The 18,010-nt window shown below is 41.7% G+C and overlaps 1 protein-coding gene across 1 annotated transcript in view; it reads right to left on the bottom strand.

Annotated features, from left to right (window-relative positions):
• SMC5 (structural maintenance of chromosomes 5) overlaps nucleotides 1–18,010 on the bottom strand; it is a 3,018,525-nt gene that overhangs the window by 1,759,999 nt on the left and 1,240,516 nt on the right. The window lies entirely within an intron of this gene.

Here is an 18,010-nt window from a genome sequence, read left to right as displayed (position 1 = left end):
AGTATTAACTTCTTTGCATGAAGATTTAGCCATGAGTAAGAACTATTTATATGATCTCCCTGAACAGACACCAGCTTGGTAACAGGAAAAACAATGCTCCTACTTAAGAGTGAACCTGCAAGCTAGCCTAAAACCTATAGACCAATAACTTGCCTTCAGACGATGTATAAACTACACACTGGAATTGATGCCGACAGAGTTTATAGTCATACAGAAGAAAACTCAATCACAGCAACAGAAGAAAAGGGTAATAAAAGAAAGTCATGTGGAACAAAGGATCATTTGTTGTTAAATAATGTCATAATGAAGACCTCTAAAAAGGGGAAGAATCTAAGTATGGCATGGAAAAGCATTTGCCAGTATCCCACATTCATGGATAAGAGAGTGCTTAAAAATGTATAAGATACACCCTCCAGTGATCAATAACATTACAGCAACTATGAAACAGTGGCAAACCACTTTGCATTAAGCCACGATAAAGGACAAATTATTATTCTGGGGATAAAAATTCAAAAGGGGACTCTCTGTCACCGCTAGTCTTGCCCTTAACCCATTAAGCTACTTAACAGATTACGTCATGGATAGAATATGGATCTCAGAAAACAACAAATTCTCATCTTCTTTTTGTTGATGATTTAAAACTGTATAGTTAATCAGATGAGGAACTGAAAGCACAAGTGCAAGTGGTCAAAACTCTTTCAGATGATATAAGAGCCACATGCTTGAGGGACGTAAACCTCAGCACAGAAATAAATAGAACTTGCTGGAGGGTCAGGTTCATAACCCAGAGGCTCCCTTCGCTCTGGAATAGAATTCCAGTTCATGTGAGGCAGAGCACCTCACTGAATCTCTTCAAGAAGAATCTCGATAGGTGGATGGGGGATCGTAGGTTTGTCCCAGGGATTACTCCCGTGTTACTATTAGACAGAGGCAAAGTAAACTAAACCTTAAAAAGGGCACAGTATACTCAAATCAAGGGGTGGCGTAAGCCATACAGAATCGGGCTAGGCTTATAATTGCCCCAGGGAAGATAGCCTAGTATGAACCTATGAACCTAAGAATGCCACTTAGTCTTAATAAATGTGCAAAAGGTAACCTTTATCATGGGAAAGCTGTACCACCAAGAAAACATCAGTTTGGGACAGGAATGTAGCATAAAAGGACTTGAGCAAGAGTGTGTATAAATATTTGGGAACTGATGAAGCATCAACAATAAAACATGAACAAATGCGAATATAACTTAGTAAAGAATGTTTTAGAAGACTAAAATTAATACTGAAAACAGCATTGACATCTAGGAACGAAGTCCAAGCTGTAAACCAATTTGCTTTCCTGTCCTAACTTACAGTTTTGGAGTGACTGACTGGCCACAAAAGGTGTTGGATAGGTTGGACAGGAAAACTAGAATGATGCTATATGCGCATTAAATGATTTATAAAAATCAGTGCATACCAAGATTATATATTCCCCGCTCTGAAGGAGGTATGGGCCTCCTCGAAATTGATTACATGTATAAATCTGCAATACATATCTGCTGACCTCCCAAGACCTAAACATAGTGAAAGTTTTGAAATACAAGAAGAATAAGTCTAAGACGACTTCCCTGCTTAGTTTAGCAGAGGCATAGCGTCGGCATCAAGCAGGAATGGAAATCAAACCAGAAGTGGATAAAAAATCAGGCAGCAACTGAATGTGCCAAAAAACAAAAGCAAGAATATAAGGTGAAGGATCAGATGAGAAGGCAAGAAATGTGAGAATGCATAAATACAGTTGCAAGTATAGAACAACCTCACGTTGATCAGGACTGAATGCAGGAATGGTTAAGGAGAGGTGCCTTTAAATCAAAAGACAAAAGGTTAATATTGGGGGCCCAAGATAGTGGACTATGTACATGTTGGTTTACACAGTCCAACTGAACATGTGAGGGAAACAGATAAAAGTAGGTTTTGTAAAACAGAATTGGAAAGTCTCACACATCTTGTTGCTGGTTGCGATATACTAATGGCAGGAGGACTGTATACCAAAAGGCATAAAAATGTGGTAAGACTGTTGCACTGGGGATTGTGCAAACATTATGGTTTGAAGTGGCTGAAAAAAACACTGGAAACATGAGCAACAAAGCACTATAGGAAATTATGAAGTGTATTATCACATGGGATCACCCATTATCAATAGTTAAAAAAACAGATGCAAGAAAACCAGATAGATATAGTAGTCCATGAAAATAAGACAAAAGTAGCATTAATCACTGTAATTGCTACACCCAGTGACTACAGTGTCTTACGTGCAGAGACACAAAGTCATAAAATACCAGGATTTGCAGGCATAAATGAGGTCAGTGTGGAAGAAAGATACCCAGACAGTTCCAGTAGTAGTAGGAGCAATGGGTCTTATAAAAAATAATTTAAAATCTTACTTAGATAAAAGTTACTGATACATGTAAATCCGTATAACTTGCAGGAGGAGTCATTACTGGGCACATTGCGGGTGCTACAAAGAGCACTTCTGGCTAACATCTAAGATTGAAACAATGCTAATTTCATGAACTTTAATCATACTTTGACTTAGGAATGGGGTTCTATTCCCATCATTGTATTAGAAACCTAAAAAAGACTTGGAGAAATGAAAAGAAAGAAATGTTCAAAGATTTTCTCATGTTTCATGAGAACATCTACTTAATATGTGTAGATATTCAAGATCTACTGAAGCTATAAATTAATTGATAATACAAATTCATGTGTTATCAGTATAACGAAAGCTACATTTGTGAGGCCACAGTATCTTACTTATCCACTGGATATGGTTTAGTTCCTTTAACCATGTATCTGAGGCCATTTGCTCTACAAAGGAATAGGAGGTCAAATGACCTTTCATGTCTCAAAATGCTAGTTATAGAGTCCCATGAAAGAGCCTACAAGAGACTGAATGGAGACAGATGGCTGGCAGTCTGTCCTGGTAATTAACATCTGAGAGATGGCTGCCACTCAGTCTTAATAACCAAGATTTTCCGACCACTGATTTTTGGGGTAAAAAATTTCAGAGGTCTCAAGTTGAATGATTTATTTAAACAGAGACATACTGAAAGGGGCAATATTTATTTATTTGACATTTGTTTGCCAGGGTGGTCCAACAACAATTTACAGAATCCATTTTTAGTGGAGGCCCAGGGAGAAAAGCTCCATATACAGTACAAGCGGCACCAGAGAGAAATTCTCACTGTCTTCTTTTTCACTTAAAACACAGAGAAAATCACTTTTGAGGCCCTTAAATGAAGGTACAGTAACGTACAGCAAACAAAAGTTTGTGTCGTGTTGCTGGTTGGATTCACTGCAGTCTGCGGAGGATTTAGGGCCTACTTCACTCTCAGAACTTCTAGATCTTTGTATTTTAACACAGCATGCTCTAAGTTGCCTGAAACAGGAAGAAGGTTCTGGAACACTCTGGACAAGGTATAAGAAGAAATGATGTCTGAGAACCAGGAAAAAAGATTGCAGAGCTGGGATTGCTGCCAAGCTGAAGACTAATCCTCACAGGCCTGCACTGCCATCCGTACTGGTAGCTAATGTGTGCTCACTGGACAACAAGATGGACTATTTTAAGGCTGGAACTCTCCACAAAAAACAAGGTGAGAAATACCTGTTTATTCATATTACTGAGACATGGCTGCATAGTAAGATCAGTGATAGTGTTGTTAACTTGGAGGCTTTCACACACTTACGTGCAAGACAGATGCCAAGCCTTGTGTGGAAAGGCCCAAGGGAGGTAGAGTCTGTATCTACGTTAATGAAAGATGGTGTAAGAACTGTGAGACCATGCAGACACACTGTTCTGACAATCTAGAGTTCCTGTCCTTAAAATGTCCACCTTTAGGTACCCAGAGAGCTTAAAGGAGTCTGTGTAACTGTGGTGTACACTCCACCCACTGCTAATACCACTGAAGCCTTGAACAAATTATACAACTCTATCTGTGAGCTAGAGATTAAAAACTCATACTTTGCACATGTGGTAGCAGGTGACTTCAATCAAGCTGATCTAAGAGAGGTGCTACCCCACTATTAACGATATGTAGACTTTCCCACATGAGGTACAAGCATTTTGGACAAGGCATACACCAACATAAAAGGAGCCTACAAGGCAGTACAACAACCTACTATAGAAAGCTCAGATCACCTTTCCATCATGCTTCTACCAGCCTACAAACCTGCTCTGATCAGAAAAAAGCCCATGGTATAGCAGATCAGGGTTTGCTATGAGGGGGCAATGGAATGTCTCCAGGACTATTTTGAAAGTACCTGCTGGGATGTTTTCAGAGGGGCAGCCAACAGGTAAACAAATGACTACACAGAAGCAATAATGGCACACATCTCAAAGTGTGTAGATGAAGTATCTCTCACCAAAAGCATTATAGTTAGAGCAAGCCAAAAGCCTTGGCTCACGAGTAAAGTCTACAAACTCCTGAAGGCAAGAAATGCAGCATTCAGGTCAAAAGACAAGGAAGGTCTAAGTGAAGCCAGAGTACATCTAAAAAGAGGCATTAGAGAGGCTAAGAGGGAGTATGGAAGAAGGGTACAGTCACTTTCAGGACATGAGGGATACTATGAGTCTTTGGCAAGGGATACAAGAGAGCTCTGATTATAAAACCAGGACAGCTCAGTATGAAGACAGCACTGAATTCCTGGACATGATGAACTCTTCCTTTAGTAGATTCGAAGGGAAAAGTAACTTGCCTGCAACTAGGTTACTCACTGACCAGAATGAGGGGGTCCTCAGACTTAACTCTGAGGAAGTGAGAGGTCAATTAAAGAAAGTGAACCCCAGGAAGGCTGCTGGCCCAGAAAATACACTGGGCAGAGTACTAAAAGGATGTACAGATCAAGTATACACAGTTATGACAGATATTTTCAACATCTCCCTTTCTCTTGCCTGAATGACTACAAACCATTTGCTTTAACTTCCAATGTCATGAAATGCTTTGACAGGATTGTTAAAAAGCACCTGTCAGCAATTCTACCACCTTTGATCCTCTATAGTTCACTTATTGGGCAAACAGGTCCACTGCTGATGCCATATCGGTGGGACTGCACCTCTCACTTGACCATCTAGAGGGAAAGAACAACTATGTCTGACTATTGTTCACAGACTTCAGTTTGGCATTTAATACTGTGGTTCCAAAGCAACTTAGCGATAAGCTAGTCAACCTTGGAATTAAACACCTTTGTAACTGGATCTTAGACTTCTTGATCAACAGACCACAGAGGACATGTGTAGGAAATAACACCTCGGGGTGCATAATTCTCAACACACATGTTCCTCAGGGATGTGTACTCAGCCAGCTTGCTGTTCACCATCCTTACCCACAACTGTTCTGTAAAACACAGCATCAATCATATCATCAAGGCTGCTGATAACATGGTGGTAGGCCTCATCAAAGGAGAGGATGAAACAGCATACCAAGACGAGGTCAACTCTCTGATCGGATGGTGTGTGAGAAACAACCTACACCTGAACGTCAATAAAACAAAGGAAATCATAGACTTCATGAAAAGGTCAACTTGCCCACTCATTGCTCAAGATTAGTGGCGAAGAGGTGGAAAGGGTTAAAAATTACAGAATTTCTAGAAGTACACATTTCAGAGGATTTCTCTGACTGTGAATACTAGTCAGTTGGTCAAAAAGGCCCACCAACGTCTCCACTTTCTAAGAAGGCTCAAAAGAGAAAAGCTCCCACTCACTGTGCTCTCCACCTTCTAGAAAGGAGCTATTTACAGCATTCTCACCTGTAACTTCACTTTTTGGTTTGGGAATTGTACAGTAGCTGAAAAGAAGAAGCTACAGAGAGTGGTGAGAGTTGCTGAGAAAATCATGGCCACCACTCCAGTCCACCATCAATCCAAGAGCTATTCACAGCAAGAAGCCTTAAAAGAGCCCACAAAATACTAGACTCCTCACACTCTGCACAAGGTTTATTTACTCAACTGTCATCTGGCAGGAGGTACCACAGTATTTGCTGTAGGGCCTCCATGTTCATTAACAGCTTCTACCCAATGGTGACGAGATTTATTAACTCAGACACCAGCCCAGGTGGCTCCACCACAAATTAACTTACTGTTTTGTTTGTAGTGTGCAATATTTATTTACCTAGTTATATATTTACATTCAAGTGTAATTGCCTGTTACTTGCTTTATGTAATAACACATAAAGAATTACAGTTTTAGTTCATATGCAATATCCAATTGTTCCCGTCATGCTGCTACTGTACAGTATTTACATATTCTCAACTTAAGAAGACAGTCTCTGTCTATTACTAACAGAGGTCTGGTTGAAGCACTGAGGAGCCAGTCATCTAAATAAGAAAACATCCTGAATCCCTGCAGTCTTAGATGAGCTACAACCACTGCCATACATTTGGTGAATGCCCTGGGGGCTCTGGTGAGACTAAAGGGAATAGACTCCTCAGCATCAGAGTCTTCAAATGGGGAATAGGCGTAATCCTGGTCCTCAGAATGGTCTGAGGTAATGGAAGCCTAGTCTGAGGAAGGGTAGTCTTCCTCCAACCTGGGTCTTTTGTGAGGGGGGTTGAGAACCCCTGATGAGAGTAATCAAATCCTCAGCCATTTTAAGCATCTGTTTTTTAGGTATGGGGCCTTGAGAGGGGGTCTGAGGACCCTGTTTTTTAGTTTTCATTGGAGCTTTAGATTTAGTGAACGATTTAATAGAGAAGGTTGAAGGCCTGAAAACGCCTTCAGAAATGGCAGGCCTTGCTAAACTTTCCGTTTCTCCGCCAAGAGTGGCGTCGGTATCTGCAGTGGGAATGGAGACAGAGGAACCTGCGACCTCGGGTACTGAAGTCACCGGGAAAATGGTTTCATCGGTAGTCACGGGCTGCGTAGGCGCCTCGCTGAGAACCAGAGAACCGGTAGTCGGCCTAAGCGTGATCTCAGTACTCGGTGCAGGCCTCGGATGTCTGTCCTTATCCTTGCGGTTTTTGCCTAAAACTGGCGTCGGTATATCCGACATGATATAATTAAATTTTTTGCCAAAATAATGAAGGGCGAACTCCACCCTGCGCTTAATACTGCGCTTGTTAAACCTAGCACAAAAACGGCAGGCCGAGACGTCGTGGTCTGGCCCTAAGCAAGGCATACAGTAAGAGTGAAAATCCTTATGCGTTATTTGCTTCCCACAAGAAATGCAATTATTAACTTTGTCTGACATTGGTCTGAAGCAAGAAAAGTTTCCCCAACGGGGTACTTAGCTTTAAAGAAGACTTCGGCTGAAATACTTTTTGTAAATCTCAGGAGCTGGCCGACCGGCACTTGCGAACTGCTTCTGCTTCGGGCACTGCGCGGCAAGAAAGACTGGAGAAAATGGCGTCGGCTGCCTCTTATACCCCTGCCGCTCTGACGTCAGGGAAGAAGCGACGACAACCGACGCCGGACCTAGACTTTGGAATTCGGCCAACTGAGGACCCGCTTGATGGCAGGATAACCCAAGTGTGATGACTGCAGCTGTATGCACGATGAACATCTAAACAATACACGCACTCCCAGGGGGTGTCAGAATTGGGTATCTTATGCCCACAGGAAGTTCATTTCTTGAAACCGGTAGGTTTGTCGGCCATACTATAAAAATACAGAAATTGAAACAGATACCACACACAACCTTACCAAAAGGCAGAGAGGATTACAGAGAAGAGTTGATACAGTGATTTTTTTTAAATAAAAGAAGAAAATTTCAGCAATGGTAAAAGAACTACCTCAGAAGAGGTAAGGAAACAGCCAGATTACCAGCAATGGTAAGTGGAAACTATACCAAGTAGTGGAAATAAAAGATGTATAATCTAACTCTAACCCACTAACTAGGGTAAAGACAGAAATAAAAAGGAATATTTCAGGAAGAAGATAGCAAGACAAAAAATTTAAACCACTTACAATTTCTCTAACACTATCACCTAGAAGCTTGAGAGGTAAAAAGTACTGAGGGGCATTACGGGTAAAGGGAGAAGCATGCGAGGCGGATCCTAGCCTGCAAAAAGTGGCAGAGTCAGATCTAGATCCCTTATCTAATTTCTGTGTGTTTACTACAAATAAAATAAAGACAAGATAAAGCAATCTCTTATTTGTACCACGCTGTGAGCAATAAGGCCAGAGAAGGTGCCTTTGCAACTCCAGTAAGACTGGCTTTAAAAAGTTATGCACTTATAACATTCCATCTCCAACTTTATTCTAGAAGTCCTACAACAAAATACTCCTGACTTCAAGAATGCAGAAGGGAGCTTTACTAAACTTAAGCTCAACTTCAAAAAATGTTTAAACATAGTTGGTACCTATACACCTCCAAGAAACATTTCCACCTAAGAACACATCCTCTACTGGTCCTCAAAATCTACTCCACAAGAAAAAAGTTATGTACTCACCATAACATTCCATCTGTGTTGTCCATTTTCATTTATCCTCGACATATGGGTTCAGTTCCAAGCCTCGGAACAGACTCTGCAGTTACTACAGCTTGTGAAAGCCAAAATCTCGTGCACTTAACCCTTACCCACAATGCTCCTCTTCTAGTTACCTCAGATCAAGTTTGCTGAAAGACGGACAGAAATAATAAACCCCAAAATCCTTCACAGAGACCATATCTGGGACTATATAACAATAGCAATAACAATAAGTAATACATGTCTATTATCTTTTCCACCAAAAAACTTCAAAGGCCGAAGGAAGGTGAGAGGGCTGTCGAGGATAAATGAAAATGGACAACATAGATGGAACGTAATGGTGAGTACGTAACTTTATCTGATATTGTCAATTTTCATTTTATCCTCGACAAAAGAGTCCGCAGCTACCTTTGACCATGGGTGGGCTCAAGGAAGGATATTCCCCTGTACTACTGAACAAATGATGCTCTTCTATCTGTAATGAGCAATAAAGGTATGAGGGGAAGCCCAAGTTGCTGCTGCGCAGATATCATTCACAGAAGCTCCAGATTGAAAAATTCTGAAGTAGCTACAGCTCTTGTAGAATGTGCCTTTAAAGGTCTAGGCAACTTAATTTTCTTTTTATTGTAGACAAAAGAAATACATTCTTTGAGCCATCTGGCTAGCAACACTTTGCTGACTGGTTGTCCAAGTCTCGCACATGGAAATGTCACAGTTTGTACACAGAAATGTAATCATCTGTGAACGTCTAATAAATTTAAGCAGTATTCACCTTTATTAATATAATTGGGGAACAATACTGGTAAATTAATAGTCTGATTGATACTGGTCTCCCACACCACCTTAGGCAAGAAGGAAGGACTGGTTCTTAGTGAAACTCTACTTTTATGAAATATCAGGTAAGGAGGTTTACATGATAAATCCTTCTGGCTGAAGTTATTGCCACTAAAAATATGTTTTTCCAGGATAAAAATTTCAGATTGCATTCAGCTGAATGTTTCAAAAGGAGGTTGAACAATGGCATGTGGCACTAAATTGAGATCCCAAGGTGAAGCGGGATCTTTGTAAGGGGTTTTCTAGCAATAGAATTCCTTTTAAGAAGGCCTTGCAAAGTTTATGAGGAGCCAAAGAGGATCCTTTAAAACCATTATGGAAATTTGAAATAGCCGCTAATTGAATTTTTATAGTAGACTGGGAAGCACCTGCTTTAAAAAGTGAAGCTAAAAATTCTAAGATTTTATCGATGGGTGCTGAAAAAGGGTCAATATCGTTATCAAGATCCCAAAACATAAATCTCCATTTACTAGCATAGATTTTGGGGGTTGCTGGCTTATGAGAGGCTAAGAGTATATGAGGTACCAGGGAAGAGTGTGAGGGATGCCTGGCGATCAAAGGAACTGAAGAAACCAAGCTGTTAGCTTGAGGTTCACAATGTTCGGATGGATCAGTCCCTCTGGATGAGATAGAAGGTCTGGGGCTAGGTCCAGAATCCAAGGCTGTTCTATCAGGTAAGGCCAAAGAAAGGGGAACCATATTTGTCAAGGCCAATAAGGTGCAATGAGGATTACTTTGCTCTGCTCTTCTACCGGATTGCTTGCTCTAGGAATTTCGGGATTAGAGGAGTTGGCGGTAAGGTATATAGCTGTCTGGAGGGCCAAGTATAGAGCCTATATGGACAAGCCAAATAGGTAATAGGTCGCAGCAAGGCTGGCCCCATTGACAGAAAATCATTTCCGTCACTTTTGAACTGACAGACCACTTGTGAGGTAAGAGAATACACCTGCTTAGTTTGTCTGCTATCATATTGGAACTCCCTGGAATATGCACTGCTATTAGAAAGTGGTTGGAAGAGATCGCCCACTGCCAGACTCAGAGCTTCTTGACAAAGGAGGTTGGATTTGGTTCCCCCCTGTTTGTTGATGTACCAAACCACTGACGTACTGTCCATTTGAATCGCAATTGTTCCTGAAGGAACAGCAGTCAAAGGCTTACAACGGTAAAAGGACTGCCCTTAACTCCAAGTACACTGACATGCTAGTTGGCCTTTGCGGAGGGCCAAGTGCCTTGGACAGTCTTGCCTGATAATGTACCCCTCACTCCATCAGGGAGGTGTCCGTGGTCACTATGGCTTGGGGGGTGTGATGGAACAAAGGGACAGCCTAGAAAAATATCTTTGGAATGCATCCACCAAGCTAAATCTTTTCTGCAAAGATTGGTGATCAAAATCAGGTCTGACATGGGTTGATGTAACGTTGACCATTAAGATGCTAACAACTATTGTAATATTGTTGACCTTCACTAATCCTTGACTGTGGGCTCAGTTCCGAGTCTTGGAACAGACTTGGCTAGTTGCTGTGAGGGATGTAAATTTGACTTTTCATAATTTATTGTGATGCTTACAGATTCACAGAGATGCAGAGTGTAACCTCTTGCCCATTCTATTTGATGCCTGGTGGTAGCGCTGAGGAACCAGTCGTCGAGGTATGGAAAGACTTGAAATCCTTGCAGTCTGAGATGAGCTACTACCACTGCCACACATTTGGTAAACACCCTGGGGGGCTGAGGCGAGTCCAAAGGGCAGTGCTTTGAATTGGAAAGGACTGGCTCTCAGCCAGAAAAGCAGGAAGCCCCTTGAGCGTTTGTCCATTTTTATGTGGCAATAAGCATCCTGGAGGTCTATAGAGCGCATCCAATTGTCCTTTCCCATGAATGGAAGTATAGGCTGTACAGAGACCATCTGAAATTTGGTCTGCTGAACTGCCTTGTTGAACTGGCTGAGATTGAAAATTGGTCTCCAGTCCCCTGTTTATTTGGGCACTATAAAGAACCTGGAGTAAAACACGGATCCTATTTGGTCCGATGGGAATTTTTGGATGACTCTTTTGTTGAGCAATTTTTGAATTTGCATGACTTCTGCTTTCCTGTGACTGGGTGGAACATCCGGGAGTCTTTTTTTGGGGTTTGGGACTTAATAGAAAGTGAAATTTTGTAACCTCTGGATATGATTCTACCCTTCCATTTGTCCGAAGTTATCACTTACCAGGCAGATTGGTGCAGGGATAGCGGTCCCCAACTGCCTCCAGAGGAGGGCACTTGGGCCTCCCTTTAAGGGTGCTAGTAGGAAGTACAAGAGAAAATCTCTGGACTCCTGGTTCTGCGGGCCTCTTCTGCCCCTAGGGCAGCGTCTTCCATTACTTCCCCCTATGCCCTGGCAAAGTCTTTGCCACGTGAATCTTTGGAAGACCCTTGAGAATTTTTAAACCATAGTCTCCAACTTCTTTAGTTCCTAGAGTAAGGCCGCTGAAGAGTGGAGAAACGTACGCCTACTTCACAAAGAGTCTTCTCATCTTTTTCACATCTGGCCAGAATGTCTTAAACCTTGAGACCAGAAATGGATGATCCAAATGGAGCATTGATGAATGATGCTTTAAATGGCTCCTCAAAGTCACACAAGCACATCCAGAAGTGCCTTCTAATTGCTATGCCTGAACCTTCTGCTCTTGCCATCCCCTCAGCTGCGTAGGCAATCAGCCTCATGGACAAGTTAGAAATCGCTTCAAGAGTGGTGAGTTGAGAGGCAACTTTGTCCCATACCCCTTCAGCTACAGCTCCTGAGAGGGTATCAGAGAGGGTATCAGAGAACTCCTTGATTAGAGCCCTCTGTAACCATGTAAAAATGCACCAAGTAGTTCAAGGACATGCCAGCAAAGGTCGATGAAGCATAAACGTGCTTCCCAAACATATCCATAGTCGTAGACTCCTCGTTAGGAGAATGGAAAGTCAGACTTTCTTCAGCAAGTTCCTTCTGAGTAGCTGCTGCTATCACCATGGTGTCCACAGGTATGTCTTTTGACCAATGTTGCTGTTCTTTGGAGGCAGAAAGGATCCGGTCAGGTCTCTTGGGGATAGGTTCAATGGAATTGGGCATCTTCCACTCCTGCTAAGCGATCAGTTTAATGAGATTGTCAGCAGGCAGAGAGGTAGATGGTTGGGCATGAAAAGCCTCCAGGTATACCAACTCCTCCGAGAAAGGCTGGAGGAAGACCAGCCACCCCTCTGTTTCAGGATCTCTAGGATGTCCCCAAAGGAATCATCATCAGGGGGTGACCTGGGGGAACCATCCCCTTCATCAAAGTCCGCATCTTCAGTGAAGGACTCCTCCGGGAAGTTTAACTGTTTCCTCTTGCACTTTTTCTTTGTAGGTACTTCCTCAGGGGGATGTTCCAGGGAAGTATCTAAAGAGGAAACCACCAAGGTGGGTCTTTCCTGGGGCTCTTGTGGCCTCTGTTTCAGGGAAGAGACTGATGGAAGCTCAGGTTGAGGAGATGTGGAAGTCTGGCCCAACAGTGATGGCAGAGATGGAGTCTCCAATGGACAAGGCCTTCTGCATGATTCGGAAGGCCAATCCCCCAGCCCCCCCCCCCCCTCCAGTAGAAGGTTGGGAGCCCAGAACTGAAAAATACTTCTTTGGAACTGAGATCTCATCCCACACCGAAGCCTGGGTCAATCCTACAAAAGCCGAAGAACCAAGGGTCATGGATGACTCTGAAATTAAAGAAGTTGATCCATGCACCTCAGAACCAGCCAGGGAGTCTCAACCCCAGGAGGCCTTTGGTGCCGTAAGCCCAGAACAGCTCAAGGCAACTCTTGGTTCCAGAGAAGAAGCTGCTACCGGTACCGAGACCGTCAACATCAGGAATGTTGGGACTGAGGGCTCCAATGACTCCATAGGAGTTGGAGGAGGAATAATGGATGGTGTCATAGTAGAGTTGGTTCTGATGCCAGCTTGGCTAGGAACTGAAGACAATCCCCTCGCTGTCTGGAGCTCATCCATTAGTCTCAAAATGTTGGCTTCAGAGAAACTCTTAATGGACAGAACTGAAGCAGTCAAAGGAGAACTAGGGGGTTTCGGATCAACAAAGGGGCTCAGTGGTCTGTCCTTGAATGGGTCAATAGAGGAAAAATATCTGGATCTCGGAACAAAAATTTGCTCTGACTGCTCTGGTACCAATGTGTCTCTTGGTGCCGAGGCAGTTTAAGTCAACTCTGAAATTTTGGTAGGTGCCGAAATTTTTTTTACCATTCAGTGATGTAGAACTCTTCCACATCGAAGGTTGTTTAGAAACCTTTTTAGGTGGTTCTGAAGTACTAGGAACCAAAGAAGGTTGTTTCTTAGAAGAGGAAGACTGATCGATGACTGATTATAACGGATGATGATGAACTGGCTTCCATTTTGGACCCAGAAATGGCCTCTTCAAAATCACTTTTTAGAAGTCCTTCAAGAATTAGTTTTTCCATTCGTCAAGTGGCCTAGTGGAAAAACCATGGCAAACTGAACAGTTCTCCTGTAGGTGAAGTTTACCTAAGCAATATATGCAAAGTACATGCTGACCAAATTAGGCATTTTCCTGTCACATTTCTGGCACCTTTTAAATCCCAAGGTGCCCTTAGATGACTTGGCTGGACATTCTGACTTGTCAGCCATAATGAAAAAAATCTTAACGTGTGTGCGCGCGCGCGCACACACACAGACACACACACACACACACACACACACACACACACACACACACACACACACAGGAAAGGAACAGAGAAAGAATTTTTTTTTTTTTGATGGAGAAAAAGTAAGAAAATACCAACGATGGTAAGATAAATACCTTAATAGGAAAGAAAGAAGTACCAACAAGGGTACTGAGAAAGAACTACTAATGGTAGTGCAGCAGAGTGAGGAAGACACACAAGCTAACCAAGATAATGAGAGGAGCAGGTATAAAGACAGTAGAAATAAAAAGGGAGACTTATCAAAGACAAAAAAAATGGTATCTTAAAGGAAAAACTAACTATAAGCCAAAGCTCGAGAGGGGTCGTACGCGTCTGACACACAAAGTGGCAAATGAGATCTAAGGTAATTTAGAGAGGAGCATTATGGGTAAAGTGTAGCTTGAGAGTTTGGCAGGCACAAGTTGAAATAAATGGCAGAGTCGTTCCGAGGCTCAGAACTGAGCTCACAGTCAAGGATTATGTGAAGATTGACATCATCAGATCTAGAGTTATAGCTGTAGCCATGGAGCCCAGTGCTTGAAGGACTAGATGAGCGGTTACTTTCCTGTTGCTGATTAGCTTATGTTCCTGAACTCTGATTTTCAGCAATCTCACATTTTAACAGGGGTGTGTGTACTTTTTATATCCGCTATATATACAGAGCAAATAATAGAACGTAATATGTCTTTCTACATTCGTATGAAACATATGTACAACAGAGGGCTTATAATAACAGAGAGATAATAGACCAGTTAGTGTTTGAGAATAGATGCAGAATGTTGAGGGGGGACAAAAACAGAGTCAGACTAATAATGTGAGAACGTACCGGGAAAATAATAATATAAAGAAGAAAAAGATATGTGAGCTAGACAGAGGCGGGGGCTGAGAGAAGGAACTTAATGAACAATATCCAGGGCTGGTGCAGGAGTACAACTTTATGTTCAATAAGTGGGATTTGAGTCTTATTTAAACTGCAAAGAGTTTGTAGCTGACCTTGTATCTGTAGGTAATGAGTTCCAGATTTTGGCTATGCATGTTGAATTAAGGGAATCTCCAGCAGTGCTGTTGGCTATGTTTACATTTAATAAAGATGTATTACTTGACAGTAAAGTCCAGTTACTAGTGTAGGAAAGTAGGAGGTTTAGCAGTGCAAGGTTTTTCTCAGGTTGGTTTAGAAGTGCACGGGCCATAGTAATTTGGTTATAAGTTAAGAGATGAGGTAGTTCTAGCCTGTTAAGTTGTTTGACAGCAAGACAGTGGTGAGATCTAAAGCAGGAGTCTGTTGCGAACTTTGCAATCGTATTAACAGCAGGTATACAACTTTTTTAGGTTTGTGAGAATGGGTGAGGCAGCAAGGAGTGTGGAGGCCAGGTGTGTTCTTGCAATGGTGGCCTATGGGCTATTAGTTAGGTGCTGCCTAGTTTATAGAGTACCAAGTTTATTTACTTTCTTTACTACTGTCTGGGCTAGGTGAAAGCCTATTTTCATGATGTTGCCAATAACACTCAGACGTTTAGTCTGGTATAAAGGTGAAATGGTGATATTGTTTGTAGATATGATCTTAAATGGTGAGGGGATCTACAGCTCTAGTGGGTTGAAAAGCATGAGTTTGGTCTTGTTAGAGTTTAGAATAAGCTTTGCTTCAGATAGCCATGTTTCAACTGCAAAGAAGAACCGTTAGTTGCTGTAGATGTTGGAGTGGTGATGCAGTGCATGTTAATGTGGAGTCCGCATACTGGACTAGGGAGGCTTGCAAGGTAGCATTGTGTAGATTGTTAGTAGAGAGTGTGAAAAGGAGGGGACTTGCAATGGAACCTTGTGGAACACCTAGAGTAACGGGCAGTAGAGGAGATGTTTTATTGCCATTTTACAGCTTGCTGGTGCCCTGTTAAGTAGTCTTTGAACCAAGCAACTGCAGACTGACCAAGCTTTAGTTCTGACAATACTTTTATCAGTTTGTTATGTGAGACTGTGAATGCTACTGAAAGATCTAGAAAGATGGAGGATACCATTTTATCATTGTTCCTATGTTGATAAATGTTAGTAAAACTCATTAGGGCAGTAGTAGTATTGTGATAGGGCCTAAATCCATGGTGGGTTTTGGATAGAAGGTTATTAGCAAGGAGATGCTCCATAATTTGCGAGTGGAGGCATCTTTCAAGAATTTTAGACAGAGATGACAATATAGCTATTGACCTGTAATTGGACAGTTCTATTGACTTTCCCACTTTGTGTAGTGGTATAATGTACGAGATTTTCCAGATTGATGGAACTTTTGTTCGGAGATGGATCGGTTTATCAAGATGGGTATTGGGTAGGAGATGGCATCAGCACCCATTTTGAGATACTCAGCTGGTAGATTATCAGCTGCTATAGTTGGTTAACTTGTTTTTTTTATAGTGTGTTGGGACAGATTGGAAATAAAATGTATTGCTATCTGTACTTGTTGAGGGAGCTTCTGTAAAAGTGGTAGAACAGTTATTTGTGAGGGAAAATATGGATTTGGTGAAATGTTTATTAAATTGCACAGCTGTAGAGCCTGGGTTTAGTGGTTGTAGGGGTGTGGGTATTAGAATTTCCAGGATGAATGATTTTTTAAAAGCTGGCCAAAACTTCTGTGGGTTATTCGAACATTTAACCTGAATATTCTGGTAGTGATCCATCTTGTCCTGTTTGATTTGTTTTTTGGCTTCATTTCTAAGCTCTTTATAAGCCTGCTTAGTCACTTGTGTTATGCTTTTTTTGTCATATATTCCAAGCTTTAGCTCTCACTTTTAACAGTGATCTGGTTTCTTTGGTTAACCATGGGGCATAGTTAGCTTTTATTCTTTTTGTTCTTGGGGGAGCTAGCCCTAGTCTATTCAGAATGTTCAGGAAATTGAAATGCAAGTATTCTATAGCTTCCTCTACAGGGAGATGTTTTAGTGGTGCCCAATTACAGAGTTTAAGGGTGGATATGATGTTTTGAGTGCAAAGTTTCTTTTGTTCCCAATTACTTGATACATAGTGAGTTTTGGTGGATTTATTTGTTGCCCAAGTAAAAAAGTTGGAAAATGATCACTGAGACTATCTGCGAGACAACTAACGTGAAGACAGAGAAGGTCTTTTTTTAGTATCCGGTCTAGGACGGATTGCCTATGTGATGCTTTATCAATTCTAGTGGGGGGTTTGAATGATTTGGGTGAAGCCATGGAGGTTTATGTGATTTGAAGTTTTTTTTTTTTTTTTGAGTTAAAGAATGTCAAGCTGTATTTGAGTCCCCCATAACAATTGATCTGATGTTGTCAATTTTCATTTTATCCCCGACATATGGTTTGGTTCTGAAGCTTGGAACTGAAAGCCAAAAACTCAAGCTGAACTTTTACCCACAGTGCTCTTCTCCTAGTTACTCAGATCTCATTTGCCACTTTTCATGATAGCTCAAGAGCAACAGTGAATGAGTCCAAGTAAAACTTGATATAATTCAGATTTTTTTGAGAGAGTTTCTGCTGCTTTCTCCTTTATCTTTAGTTGTTTACCTACCCACTTTTTTCTCACATTTTTAAATTTATCCTCGCCTCCTCTTTCTGTACACTTTGGTGTATTCCAAGCTATCATCGTTGACAGTTTTTCCTTCTCCTTACACCTCGGTGTATTCCTAACTATTGTTGACAGTTTTCTTCATGCTGCTCCTTCCTTCAGTAAGTTTTGTTGCTGTTTCTGAAGCTTTCTATGTGTGTGTGTGTGTGGTTTGTATAACTGGCCTGTGATTGCCAATTATTTATGAACTTGAAAATTTTTTTCAGTATGACTGATGAACCAAAAGTTGCTGGTTTCTAAAGGTGCCACAAATGCGGGCACAAAATATCTATATCAGAAGCACATCCTCTATGTGTTTATTGTCTAGGCACTGCTCACCTTCAAGAGGATTGATCTATTTGCCACAGTTTCAGTAACAGGGCACTAGTGGAAAGACATAATAAACTTATTTTGAAGGGTATGCATCCATCAGCCTTCAGTGAAGCTTTATCTGGTGATGAAAAAGTTAGGTG

This window comes from Protopterus annectens, chromosome 2.part2 (genome assembly GCF_019279795.1).
Source record: "Protopterus annectens isolate FY-2018-M chromosome 2.part2, PAN1.0, whole genome shotgun sequence".
NCBI lineage: Eukaryota > Metazoa > Chordata > Ceratodontiformes > Protopteridae > Protopterus > Protopterus annectens.
This window is presented reverse-complemented; position numbering and strand designations above follow the sequence as displayed.